Source organism: Aethina tumida, chromosome 2, assembly GCF_024364675.1.
Source record: "Aethina tumida isolate Nest 87 chromosome 2, icAetTumi1.1, whole genome shotgun sequence".
Lineage (NCBI taxonomy): Eukaryota > Metazoa > Arthropoda > Insecta > Coleoptera > Nitidulidae > Aethina > Aethina tumida.
Genome location: NC_065436.1, coordinates 15,363,791 through 15,378,723, shown reverse-complemented (window position 1 = coordinate 15,378,723; position 14,933 = coordinate 15,363,791). Strand labels below are relative to the sequence as shown.

General features: G+C 28.4%; 2 long non-coding RNA genes across 2 annotated transcripts in view; one reads left to right on the top strand and one right to left on the bottom strand.

Annotated features, from left to right (window-relative positions):
- Positions 1-664: 664 nt before the first annotated feature.
- LOC126264607 (uncharacterized) lies at positions 665-1,480 on the top strand. The gene is made up of 2 exons (XR_007547295.1): positions 665-1,138; positions 1,215-1,480. It is a non-coding gene; the product is annotated as an uncharacterized LOC126264607 (long non-coding RNA).
- Positions 1,481-13,059: 11,579 nt separating this feature from the next.
- The window catches only part of LOC126264623 (uncharacterized), a 67,037-nt gene continuing 65,163 nt past the window's right edge, over positions 13,060-14,933 (bottom strand). Inside the window, exon 3 of the long non-coding RNA XR_007547304.1 lies at positions 13,060-13,083. This is a non-coding gene — a long non-coding RNA (uncharacterized LOC126264623). The remainder of the gene's footprint in view (positions 13,084-14,933) is intronic.

Genomic DNA, 14,933 nt, shown 5'->3' with positions numbered 1-14,933 from the left:
TTCAAATCGAGTAATAAATAATAAAATTTAAATGATAAATAAATCATAGAAAACTCAGTAAATCAATAGTTACAGAAATAAAACTTCATAACTAAATGATACATTTAACAAACTTAAAAGTTGAACTTTAAAGTATCGAAGTACCTGCCTAGCACAGAATAAGACAGTTTCTCATAAAAGTTTGATATAAAAAGGAATTTCTAGTTAACATCAACCTCGCCTTTCTGGAATCTGGGATTTATATTCTGTATTTCATAACACGGTTTTAGGATTAAGGTGGAACATGAAAGATTGATTATATCCATAAGGTGACAGGTTATACACGGCTTGTTAAGTTTACATTTTCAATGGGTATATTACAATTTAGTTATTGTATTATGTTAAACTTTGTTGTATGTCAAAGTTATTTTAATGCGTATACGCTTAATATTAATTCAGTCTTGAAACTTTCTTGAGTTTTGTCTGTTACTGAGTGTTTTCTTACATAATTAATGACATTAAAATTACTGAACCTTCCACATACTTTGTACTACACTAATTTACAATTTTTTCAAACAATGGAGTGTTTAACCAATTTTACGTCAGTCAAGTGTCACAAACATGTTGTTTCCAAAGATAATGAAAAAATAAAACAGTGTTTACGATTCTAATCCTTAATATTTTGTGGTTTGATGTATACATGCATAAACCTATACAGGAAGTACTACATCAATTTAAAAAAAATGTGTTGTGTCGTGACATAATTGTGATAATTTTGTTGCATGTCGCACTGATAGTAAATCGCCAGCGTAATCTGTAATTACATTTGAATTAACTTGCTTCGCTGATTAAGTCATAAATATGTCACAGACTTTGATTATTCTAACACCTTTATTCTGGATATTATTGCAATTGCAGTTCTAACTTCACACGACATTTGTTTTGTTACAGTGTCCATGAATGGTTGAAGTAGGTGGGTGAAATTAAAAAGTTAAAAAGAATTAATAACAAAGATAATTTCATTTTTCAAATGTAAATTCAACAAATTAAACAAACCACAAATTATTCTGGTCATGTGGTTCTTGGACCGATCTACCAACAAACCGAATTCCGGTGCATATTATATAGGTCTACGGAGGCGGCGTAACTTCCATTTCGGGTTAGTCGTTGTATTTTGTAACAATGAACGCTCCGGAAACCAATTTAGGCTGTATTAAAGTTTACATTTGTTGCAGCATAACTAACGTAAACGGCATGGACAGGTGAGCACGACGTAGAAGGCAGCGAGATGACATGTCTTTAGCAGTCGCTTGGAATATAGAAGGCATAGTTTGGGTTTCTTGTGGTAGAAAACCAGTTGACGCCCCATTGAGCTCAGTAATTCTGACATTATTATTAGATCCTTCCACTGTTATTCCATGTTCCCATTGGATGTTGTAATTGGTTTTACAATTTTGTGTGTTTGTTGGTTTTGTTAATGTGAGACACTTATGTTATTAAATGTTGTTTTGTTATTATTGCGACCATAGATAAAATTTAATTGTGCACATTAATGTATAAAATGTGTATTTGTAACAAATTTATTTTTGGCAACATATTTAGTTAACATTTTATTTAACATTATTAGATTATATTCTTTCATATGTTCCAGATGTGCTTAACGCACAAAGTTAAATTAATATATCTTTTCATTTCGTCTATTCTGAAATGACAAATATCTGATTATCGCTTTGTCATCTTACTTATTTAATACGACATATACAATAAACGACAGCCCTGATTGAGATGTATGATTTTTTGTCAGAGAAGTATGATTAAATAAACATTAAATGATACTTAATGTTTGGATCTGAAGAAAAATAGTTTAGTTATGACTGAAGAAAATTCAAATTTTATGCAGTTTTTTCTGATTTTCACACAAACTAATTGAATCCAATTTTTTAATTATTACATCTTTAATGGATTGTATATTTAATTACAAACATTTTAAGACTTTAAGATCAAGATTGGTCAAAAAAATGTTATTATATAAAAATAAAAATACTATAATTTACTGCCATATCTCTCTCAACTTCAACTTTAAATTTAAGTTTGATTTTTTTTTTGCATTTCAGTAATATCAGTAGATGAATAGATGAAAGCAGTTTAGGTAAAACGAATTGATAGATATAAATTTTCTCTTATCTAGGTCAGGGCTTCTCAAAATGGGATACACGAGTTTCTCCTAGACGGTGCTTGACAAAATTTACGTGATGGCGATTATTAAGAGGCAGAATATTAACTCGGTTTGTTGAACTTCGTAATGAAACTTACTTATTTTTAAAGGATAGTGATTTTAATCCAAAGTTTGAAGAGGAAACTTGGCTTCAGAGAGTGACAAAGAGTATTTAGTTGATTTTTCTTCTTGTCTCAATGAAATGAATCCTTCTATGCAAACTTTTACATTTAACGTGTTCTATGGTCAAAATATAAACTCTTAGGAAAAAGTTGCTTGGGACCATATGTCATCCTGCTCGAATATTTATTTATAAAGTTGATTTTCATCTTGTGCTGTTTTCTGAACTGAAAAGGAATTTTTCAGATACTGATAATGCTCAAAACTGGATTCAAAAGTCGTCTAAGACCCCAAAAATTTTAGTTTAAGTATTAAAGAATATGAAACATTGCTGGAAATATTCACAAATTAAATTTTCAAACCAATTAAAAATATATCATTGATTTTTAAGTGGCGAGTCAAAAAAAATATTCAAAGCTTTCAAGTAAAGCTGTGAAATTCATTTTACATTTTGCTACAACTTTGTTATAACAACTCGTATAAGAGTAGATTTTCGCATATGATCATAATAATGACGAAATACAAGAATCGACTGAACGTCTGAATTAAAATTTCTTTTTTAATAAAATTTTCTTTCTAGTCAGTTTTTTAAGAAGTTCGCCGTTTTTATCTTTTTTGAATTGTAAAAAGAGGTCTGTGGAGATATACATTTCAGAAAGGTGAATAATTTAAATGAGGAAAAGAACAATATGGCTTTTAAGTTTAGCCTGAAAAAATGTTAGAGCAACCAATTTAGTGGTGACAAAGACAAGCCCAGCTAACACAATTCCTTTTTTAATAAACTTTTCTTTCTAGTCAGTTTTTTAAGAGGTTCACCTTTTGTTTTTTGAATGGGAAAAAGAGATATGTGGAGGTATAAATTTCAGAAAGGTGAATAATTTAAATGAGAAAAAGAACAATATGGTGTTTAAGTTTAGCCTGAAAAAATGTTTGAGCAACCAACTTAGTAGTGACTTTGAATGGCAAAAAGAGGTATGTGGAGGTATAAATTTCAGAAAGGTGAATTATTTAAATGAGAAAAAGAACAATATGGATTTTATGTTTAGCCTGAAAAAATGTTTGAGTAACCAATTTAGTGGTGACAAAGACAAGCCTAGCTAACACAATTTGTTTTTTAATAAAATTTTCTTTCTAGTCAGTTTTTTAAGAGGTTCATCGTTTTTTCTTTTTTGAATGGTAAAAAGAGATATGTGGAGGTATAAATTTGAGAAAGATGAATAATTTAAATGAGAAAAAGAACAATATGGCTTTTAAGTTTAGTCTGAAAAAATGTTTGAGCAACCAATTTAGTGGTGACAAAGACAAGCCCAGCTAACACAATTCCTTTTTTAATAAACTTTTCTTTCTAGTCAGTTTTTTAAGAGATTCACCTTTTGTTTTTTGAATGGGAAAAAGAGATATGTGGAGGTATAAATTTCAGAAAGGTGAATTATTTAAATGAGAAAAAGAACAATATGGATTTTATGTTTAGCCTGAAAAAATGTTTGAGTAACCAATTTAGTGGTGACAAAGACAAGCCTAGCTAACACAATTTGTTTTTTAATAAAATTTTCTTTCTAGTCAGTTTTTTAAGAGGTTCATCGTTTTTTCTTTTTTGAATGGTAAAAAGAGATATGTGGAGGTATAAATTTGAGAAAGATGAATAATTTAAATGAGAAAAAGAACAATATGGCTTTTAAGTTTAGTCTGAAAAAATGTTTGAGCAACCAATTTAGTGGTGACAAAGACAAGCCCAGCTAACACAATTCCTTTTTTAATAAACTTTTCTTTCTAGTCAGTTTTTTAAGAGATTCACCTTTTGTTTTTTGAATGGGAAAAAGAGATATGTGGAGGTATAAATTTCAGAAAGGTGAATTATTTAAATGAGAAAAAGAACAATATGGTTTTAAAGTTTAGCCTGAAAAAATGTTTGTACGGCGATCACCACTTTTATTTAACAGTGAATGTATAAAAAGCTTCAATTTAGTTCATTAATTAGTCACTTCACATAAAAAATGTTATATCCAAAATTTCCCATTGCTATAAATGCAGTAACAGGGTTTGTTTTAACGATGTACATGGGTATACATCGTTTTGTTTTTGTGCATCTTTTGCTTAACTGAACAACGAAACACCCACAATTCAAATTAATGCTAGTGTTTCATTACATATGTACGTACAAAAAATGTTATATGTACACAATATCGTTCATACATATAAATTCGTGAACGAACTAAATAAACATTTAATTACGCATGCCGAAAAGTTAATATTAAATTATCTGGTCCGAATACGTCGTACTTGTGTTTTAATTAAATGTCGCTTTTTGACTCGAAATGTGAAAGCAATGCATTAGTAAATGTCTACAAAACCGGAGTTTACATCAAACAGAGCCACATATGACGAATTTCAGATTTTTATCTAAATGCGACTAGATCGTATCACGTAATATTCGTCATTAGAGATTTTCTAACAGACTTCAACAATTTTGTTCCATTAGATCTAAATTAAAATATGAATTATTTAAAGTATCGACAGACGTATTGACATTACTGAAATGAGCTGACAGTAAATAATAGACCAACTGTGGCAAACAAACTGTAAATTATTTAAAATCAAAAGCTCCATAAAATGTATTTTAAAAGATACAAGTATAAATCTCTTCAAACACAATAATTGCTGCCCTTTCCAGACGTTTGCTTTTTTAAAAAATAAAAAACAATAAAACTGAGACGGTTCAGTTCCTTTAAAACTTATATACGTCAAAGTAAATCTAATTACAGCGAAGTATGTGTTTGGTGTTTGAAAGAAATCCTTTTTTAGTCGTTCATGTTAAATATATTGCATTAGTGCACTTATTGACTCGAAACGCGATTTAGTGAACTATTAAGATGCAGCAGAGCGTAAATTTAATAAAGGAAATGCAAGTTTCGGTCTGTTCCCAAATAACAATCCAGCGAATTCTCTAAGGGGCCGCTAATTTATTAAGAGGTGAAGGATACAGAGACGGAGCTTGTTAATAATTAACATTATTAATCGTTATTAACATTATTCGTGATACAGAGGATTTTCAAAACGTAATTGTATTCTACTCGGGTCAAATTTATATGGTTCATTGTTCCTAATACTTTTAATAAACATTTAATAAACGATTTAATTTCATAATTAAAATTTCTTTGGTTATTCATCGAATTGTGCCATATAAATTAATAAACAGTGGCTTAGGGAATTATTTCGAATATGTCTATTTCCTTTCTATATTGTTCTCCTTATTATTCAATGTTTTTAAATTTAACGGAATGTGATTTCAACAATTATCAATGTACTCATAAGGTCAAGTATGACTCAATTCATTCACCACTTTAGTCCGAACTCATTAAACTAAGATGGCGAATAGTCTCTAAGGATTAATCTACGCGTTTGATGACGATATCTAAGTACCCTATTCTCACGGAATATTAGATTATTAGACGATAAAAAGGGATTAATACTGGAGTTTATAGCGTTGTATGAAATAATCTAATACGTACTCACCTATATATTATTGCACACAATAAACACTTTACAAACTACTCTATCTCATTATATAGAGCAATAATATTTTTAATTATAAGTCATATGTCAATAATTACATTTTAATAATAGTAATAATAATAAAATTATGATGAGGCAATTTTATGAATAACTAACATAATTAAAAAAAAATAAATTAATGAAGTATTAATGTATTACAATAACAATTTTGTCTAAGAAAGTTAATATTTTCAACAATTTTTAATGATATTATATACTAAATCCCCAAAGACCACTCCAGAAGTGTTCCAGAGAAATTTTCTTTGTAGACAGTTTTTTAAGAGGTTAACCCTTTTCTTTTTTTTTTTGAATGGTAAAAAGAGGTATGTAGAGGTATAAATTTCAGAAAGGTGAATAATTTAAATGAGAAAAAGAACAATATGGATTTTATGTTTAGCCTAAAAAAATGTTTGAGTAACCAATTTAGTGGTGACAAAGACAAGCCCAGCTAACACAATTTGTTTTTTAATAAAATTTTCTTTCTAGTCAGTTTTTTAAGAGGTTCATCGTTTTTTCTTTTTTGAATGGTAAAAAGAGATATGTAGAGGTATAAATTTGAGAAAGGTGAATAATTTAAATGAGAAAAAGAACAATATGGCTTTTAAGTTTAGCCTGAAAAAATGTTTGAGCAACCAATTTAGTGGTGACAAAGACAAGCCCAGATAACACAATTTCTTTCTTAATAAAATTTTCTTTCTAGTCAGTTTTTTAAGAGGTTCACCGTTTTTTTTTTTAATGGTAGAAAGAGGTATGTAGAGGTATAAATTTCAGAAAGGTGAATATTTTAAATGAGAAAAAGAACAATATGGTATTTAAGTTTAGCGTGAAAAAATGTTTTGAGCAACCAATTTAGTGGTGACAAAGACAAACCCAACTAACACAATTTCTTTTTTAATAAAATTTCCTTTCTAGTCAGTTTTTTAAGAGGTTCACTGTTTTTTTTTATTGATTGGTAAAAAGAGGTTTGTGGAGGTACAAATTTCAGAAAGGTGAATAATTTAAATGAGAAAAAGAACAATATGGTTTTTAAGTTTAGTCTGAAAAAATGTTTGAGCAACCAATTTAGTGGTGACATAGACAAGCCCAGATAACACAATTTCTTTTTTAATAATAAAATTATGATGAGTATACATCTCAATTTTATGAATAACTAACATAATTAAAAAGAATAAATTAATGAAGTATTAATGTATTTTTAGTTCCGGGTCATCTGAACAGATAAATAGTGAGAAAATCACATCACATCACATCACATTATATCAAATCACATCACTTTTCTTTCTAAAGGATAACCATTTATTATGCAATAAAAAACAAAGAAGGGACAATTAAAACGAATAAGTAATTCTCTAATGAAATCTGTCCTAATGAAACAAGACCTGCATTATGGTGATGTTATCACCAAACAAACAATTTGAAATCCAGCACATTCATTCGCGACGCCTTAAATAAGTAAGTCACAGATTTGCGGTGCATTATGTTAAATAAACGCCATAATTTAAAGAACCGACAAAAATGTCCGTACTTGCAAAATGAAATATAAAGATAGCGGGGTCCAGATAAGTGACTTTATATTCTATTAACAATTAAATCCCACAGAGTGGGTTCTGTGTATAAAGCACAGATCCACCATGCGAGATTTTGTGGGCTTTTGAATATTAAGCGTGCAATTATAAAGCGGTGGGTCTCCTAACGACGTACCTGTACATAACAAACCTGAATAACGTAAAAGTTCCCCTCTTTCTCTTTACCCATTATTTCACAATGGGATGACTGGCCGCAAAATCGGCCGAATAAGCTTGATTAACAACAGTCGCCTGTCTAATCGCCAAAAATGGGACAGTTTATGTTCCAGTTGTATTTTATAACAATAAAATTTATACGGCTGTCCATAATAGATATTACTCGTATTTTTCATGTGAACTGGCTTCGCAATGTGTTTTAAAGCGGGTTTCTACCGAGCTTTTTTGTATTTTAATACTATTTTTATTAACCGAGTATTAAACATTTAATATGGTTTGTCGAAGCACATTATTTTATTGTTTGCCCAACAAAAATTATGTATCAAAGTTAAAAGATTAAAATAAAATAAATTGGGTGTATTATTTTTCATATAAAATTTATTACAATGCCAAATACATATTTTAATTATATATCTTTATATTTTTAGAAATTTACTAACTACTAAATTTATAACAAGGTACCCTAAAATTCATAGATTTGTACTTCAATACGTTAATAGAAACAGGGAAATTTAATATTTAATATATATTAACTGTATTAAAGTATTAATATGATTTGTCAGTATATTATAGTTTAGTAAACAAATTTTATATGTTAAAGTATAACTTTGGTGACACTGTTCAAATATAAATATCATAGCTTGTGAATAAAGTTCTTTTATTAAAAATAAAAGTCTCAAAATGTCAGTTGCAAAAAATGGTTAGAAATTTGAAATACTGAATAATTTTGGTAATAAATTGATATATTTTATTAAGTAATATTTTCACATGTTATTATAAACCTAAAGGACCTAAAATATTATGGATTTAACATCGTCACTTTTATTAAAATATGTTGAAGTTAATTATTCACAGAAGTAGTGGTTGAAAAACTTTTGTATCAAAGTTAATAAAATAAAATAAAATAAAATAAATTGGGTGTATTTATTTTTTATCTAACATGTTAATTATAAAAGTATATTTTTCTATTTATTCTAAATACATATTGTAATTATATCACTTTATATTTTTAGAAATTTACTAATTTATAATAAGGTACAAGAAAATGTACACATTTCACAACAACAATACGTTATCAAAAACAGAGAAATGTTACACCAAATATTGTAATTGTGTATCAGATCTCTCAAAATTAAATTCTACAAATATGATTTAAAAAGGACAACAAGTATTTTATTTTACAAAATAAATTTAATAAATATTTTAACTGTATTAAAGTATTAATATGATTTGTCAGTATATCTTAGTTTACTAAACGCATATTATACATCAAAGTATAACTTGAAATGTACAAGTGGCAGCTGCTTTGACGTCTTTGACGGTGGCACTGATCAAATATAAATATCATACCTTGTGATATAAAATTCTTTTATTAAAAATAAAAGTTTCAAAATGTCAGTTGTAAAAAATGGTTAGAAATTTGAAATATTGAATAATCTTGGTAATAAATTTATATATTTTATTAAGTAATATTTTCACATGTTATTATAAACCCAAAGGACCTAGAATATTATGTATTTAACAACGTCACTTTTATTAGAATATATTGAATTTAATTATCCACAGAAGCAGTAGTTGAAAAAATTTAGTAACAAAATTAAAAAATAAAATAAAATAAATTCCATAGAAGCAGTAGTTGAAAAAATTATGTATCAAAGTTAATAAAATATGATAAAATAAATTGGGTGTATTATTATTCATTTAACATTTATTAGAATGACAAGAAAATATTAATTATGAAAATATATTATTCTATTTATTCTAAATACATATTTTACTTTTTAATTTAATTTTTAGAAATTTATAGTTATAACAAGGTACAATAAAATTTACACATTTATACAACAATACGTTATCAAAAAGAAAGAAATGTTACACCAAATAGTGGAATAATGTATCAGATCTTTCGAAATTCAATTCTACAAATAATTTAAAGATTTAAAAGGAACAAAAAATATTTTATTTTACAAAATAAATTTAATAGATATTTTAACTGTATTAAAATATTAATATGGTTTGTCAGTTTGCTGAAATATAATATGTATAAATTTAAATGTGATATAAAATTCTTTTATTAAAAATAAAAGTCTGAAAATGTCAGTTGTAAAAAATAGTTTGGAGATTTGAGATACTGAATAATTTTGATAATAAATTTATATATTTTACATGTTATTATAAACCTAAAGTATCTAAAATATTATTTTTATTAAAATATAATAAATTTAATTATCCATAGAAGCAATGGTTGAAAAGATAATTTCTTGTTAGTGATTTGATTATATTGTAAATAATATGTTTTTGTGTGCAATTAAAAGAATAATTAATAATTCTATGTTATGTACAAGTATAATATTATTTATTTATAAATATTGTTTCGTACCAAATATTTTAAACATACTTTTTTAATACGCCGAAATAGTATATTGAAATTATTAAGATTTAAAAGATTTAAGAATGGTATTAATAAAAAATCGTAAGCTTATTTAATTTTTACTAATGGCTTCAGTTACTTTAATGCGGAACGTATCTGGGGTAACCATTTAATATTTGACGTTAAAATGAATTCTATTTTAAATAGTTTGAAATATATTATTATTCAGCGCAGTGACCTTTTAATAAAATATGATACTGAATTTAAACTACGATTTTATATCAGTCAATTTTCATTAAATTAAAATTTATAGCACTATTTTATAAATGACCGTCATGTTAGGATACAAAAACTTACCACCACTTTTTGGGTATGAACATTTTCTGCTTCACCAGATGTTAACAAATCTGTAGATGCGATATAGAGTAATTTAGACAGAAGTCACAAAATTGCAGATACAACAATAAGTGATTGTCCCATTGTGTGCCGCGTACTGAGACGCGTAAACAACTATGAAGCGTGAACTGTGCCTTTATTTCCAAGCACCCCATGTCATAAAGGATGTAATACTGCTGAATTCTAAACATCGGGGTTTTTTTCATTCCGATAGAGACAACCGGTGGATTACATTATTTGCGGCGGAGAGTGCACAAGGCATTAATTTAAATTTTGCATTGGAATAGGCCTCGTGGAATACGCGGCGCACGGAAAGTAACAGCGGTAAGCCCGAACGCGCTACGGAGGTGTTGTAAATAAATAAGTATTTATGCAAATTTTTCCCAGTCATATTAAAACGTGTGCGCTGCAGAAATAATTTAATACATATAATTTACATGCGAAGTAAAACGTCTTAATCCGTACTAATTAAATGTGCTTTTACGTAAGTTTATCAATATGGAAATTAACTGAATTAATGTACTATAGAAGTTCTATAGAAAATAACACATAGATGCAGTGATTTAATGTGTATAAAATATGATTAGATTTTGATGTGGCACTTGTGGAATTTGCTAATCGAATGAACCAGAGTTGAGGCACTGTCTCGTCCAGAGTCTAGACTTATTGTGTGGTCAGAAGAGGGTCAGGAAAGGTTCAGGAAGACGTTGAACGACAATAAACCGTTTCTTGGCACTGTTTTATCTGTTCGATGTCGTTTTATAACCATTCGTATAATTACCAATCATCATCTTAAGTGATGTGATGAGTCCCGAAATTGTGATATCATATATGACAAAAGGTGAAATTCACAATTTTGATATCTGATTGTCAACTAAATGAGAACTTAGACAACTGATGTTCTAGAAATTTCGTTCTGTTCGTTGGTCGTTCTTATCAGCTTAGCAATTTTGGTGTTTTTGAGCACTGGTGTCCATATTTCATCAAGCTTCAATGCTTCTTCTTTTCTGTTGAAGTTGTTTCCGTGTTTATGGATTTTATTTATTTCCCTAATCATTCTCTTGTGATATCCAGTTGTCGAGGCAAGCAATTGTGTATTTTGGAATTTTATCTTATGATTTCCATCTAACAGTGCATGTTCAGCTACAGCAGACTTGTCTGATTGTCCTAGGATGCAGTTTCGTTTGTGTTCCTTAATCCTAGACTCTATTGAACTTTTTGTGGTACCGATGTATACTTTCCCGCAAGAGCATGGTATGAGGTATATCCTAGAAGCTGTTTGATGGTTTCTCCTATCTTTGGCAGGTCTGAGACTGTGTTGAATCTTTCTTGTTGGTATAAAAACAGTATGGATGTTATGTTTTAATAAGATTTTTCCAAATCTATCGGTAACTTTACATATATATGGGAGAAAACCTTTACCAATTGTGGGCTCACTAGGTGAATCTTTATTATTAGTATGAGGTCTCATTGTACGTCTTAATTCTGAGCGTTTGTATCCGTTGGCCTGTAGTGTTTTTTCCAAGTGTTCTTGTTCTTCAGCGAGGTGGTGTGTGGCACATATCCTTTTGGCTTGTTCAGTTGGTATTTTGATGACCCCTTGTTTTTGACTAGGATGATGGTTAGATAGTTTATGTAGATACCAATCGGTATGGTCTAAATGTTCACCCACTCCTTTTACTAAGACATCCAAAAAAGGTATTTGGATCTCCTTCTCCAATTCCATTGTTAATTTGATATTCTTATGTTGAGAGTTTAGGTGTTTTAGAAACTGATCTAGTTTTTATTGTCCTTGTTTTCATATCACGAAAGTATCATCCACGTAACGATACCAAACAGAAGGTTTGTGTTTGGAAGTCTCAATCGCTTTTTGTTGAAACTTTTCCTTAAAGAAATTGGCGATCACTGGACTAAGAGGACTGTCCATTGCTAATCCTTCAGTCTGTTCGTAGAATTTGTTGTTCCAAACGAAATAGCTTTCAGTAAGGTACGTACAAAAAAGATCCACTATTTATGATATCATGTTTAAGGATTCATTGACAGGAACTTTAGTGAAAAGTGACACTATGTCGAAACTGACCAGTCTATCTTCTACATCAAGAAGTAATCTTTTCAATATCTCAACAAAATGATTGAAATCCTTGATAAATGTTGGGGTGTTTTCAATATGTGGTTGTAGCAATCTGGTACGACTTTTAGCTAAGTTATATGTTAGTGACCCAGGAGTACTAACGATGGGTCAGAATGGTAATCACCAAATTTTTCATTTTAAAATCTGTCCAAATTCAGATAATAGCCCATTTCATATTGTAAGAGTTACTTCTGAGTCTTTCCAGCATACCCATGTAAATTTGTTGCCTTGACCAGCCTGATTTCCAGACCGATTGAAAACGTTTGGAACAGGTCGAAATTAAACTTTTTCTCCACAGATTTGGTCTAACCTTTACTGTCAAATAGAGGTTAAAACGAGGCAACTCGGAATGAAATTGACCATCTTATTAAATCAATGTCAAGATGAGAGAATAAATGTCTGGATAATAGTGGAGTTCCAACTCATTCATTTTTGTTTTAAAAATATAATACTTAACCAAAATTAATTAAATCTGACTGCCAGATCTAAGTGTTTTTTACGTTATATATTTGTAATTAACTTTTTTTTAATTATTCACCTTATACGTACCATATAAAAATGAGACTGGACTTCACTCCTAAAAATAAATAAAAACAATATTAGTAGATGTGTAAAACAAATGTACAAATTCTTAATTTCTTATAATACCACTTATAAAAAAAAATAGTATTTTAGTATCCAAAAGGGCTTGTTATTTATTGAATTTTATAATTTAACAATGAATAAAAATTTTTAATAATGTTCTTTTACTTCCAATAATTCGTTTATTAAATTTAGTAATTAATATTATCACTACGGAAAAATAATTGATTCGGTAATAAAATTTTAAAATTGCACCGTTAAAATTGCAGTCAAAGTCACGCTTGAAAGTGTAAAGCAATTTATTTTCAATTTATTACATTTTCCAGTACCGGATAGATCGATAATTGCAAAATGCTTTAACTTTGAAAGATTAATCTTCATACGCCATCAACCATATTTTGCATGTTATTATAACACACTCTTTGAATCTGATGTTTGATGCTGAAAATCGCAAAAAGGTATTTATTTAATGTGGTGGTAAGTTTAGGCATCGCAAGTTCATTATATGTGCCACGGAAAGTTTCGAAGTGTTAGCAAGTGTTTGTAAGGGAATATTTCATGTCGGGATGGAATTTCGGAGGTAAGATTGATACATTCATTTATAATTGAAATAGATTAATTAAAACTTCATAACGATATTGTGTCGCTGTTATGAATAACTTTCGGGACGTCTCGATTTCTGACTTTCGTCTGGTTTCTTCGATAACTTTCAAACCATTTTGGGTTTTGTACGATGAAACTATCTATTATTAAAACTGATGTAACATATTATGTTCATTATTTTTCAAAAACTAACTTTAATTTACATAAAATTTTTATACTGTTTATGCTTCAATAGCATAAATTTACAAATATATAATTTATTAATTTTAAACAAAACACAACATATATAATTTTTGTGTTTAAATACATTATTAAAGACACAGACTACACATTATACAAAATAATGAAATTGCATACTTCAAAAAAAAGTTTAATTAAATCCCAATTCTACAAATGTGACATAAAAGGAGGACAAAATGTTTAATTTTTGTTTTAACTGATGTTGAAATTAAAGTAAAAAGTACAATATTTGACGTATGTAATTCATAAACTAATAAAGTTTAAAATTACTGTTTTATTAGTATTTTAATTAAACGTGGCAAAAAATGTGGGGCGAACGTAAAAGAGATTTTTACTCTGTAAGAAATGTGCTAAAATATCGTTTAACGAAAATTCTTTTGTTTACTGTCGAATTTTATTTGTTCATTAAACGACTATCAGAAACCAATAAAATCGGCAACAGACATTGAATTATAAGTAATGGTTTAGTATACACCCAGAATACACAATAAAAACATTTCATACTCTTTTATTTTACAGTAGTTTCACGTATTCTTTGTTTTTGTATAAATTAATTTCACAGATTTCATAGAGGTGCACATCTAAGTAATTACCTCATAAAATATATATTAACATTATGCATATAATTATATTAATTAATTTTAAGATTAATAATTTAAAATTTCATGTTCCCATTAAATCATATTAATTAAATATAATTGATTTCAATTTCTGTGCTCTCAACAAGATTTCCTAGCTGCATATATGTCAATTTAGTTGGCAAGTTGCTGCCATTTTGGTCACATTCACGATTATAATTAGCCCAGTTTTAGGTGTAAGTAAAAATAAAATGTAATACAAAATCGTACAGTTGCTGTAATATTTTATCACCTAAGCAAAGTTTTAAATCTTGATGCATAAAAGTGTATAATTTAAGACAATGATGACAAATTTAGGACATACTAAAAATTAAATAATTTCGTTTTAAAAGATTGTCCGGTAGTCAAGGACATTTCCTGAGAA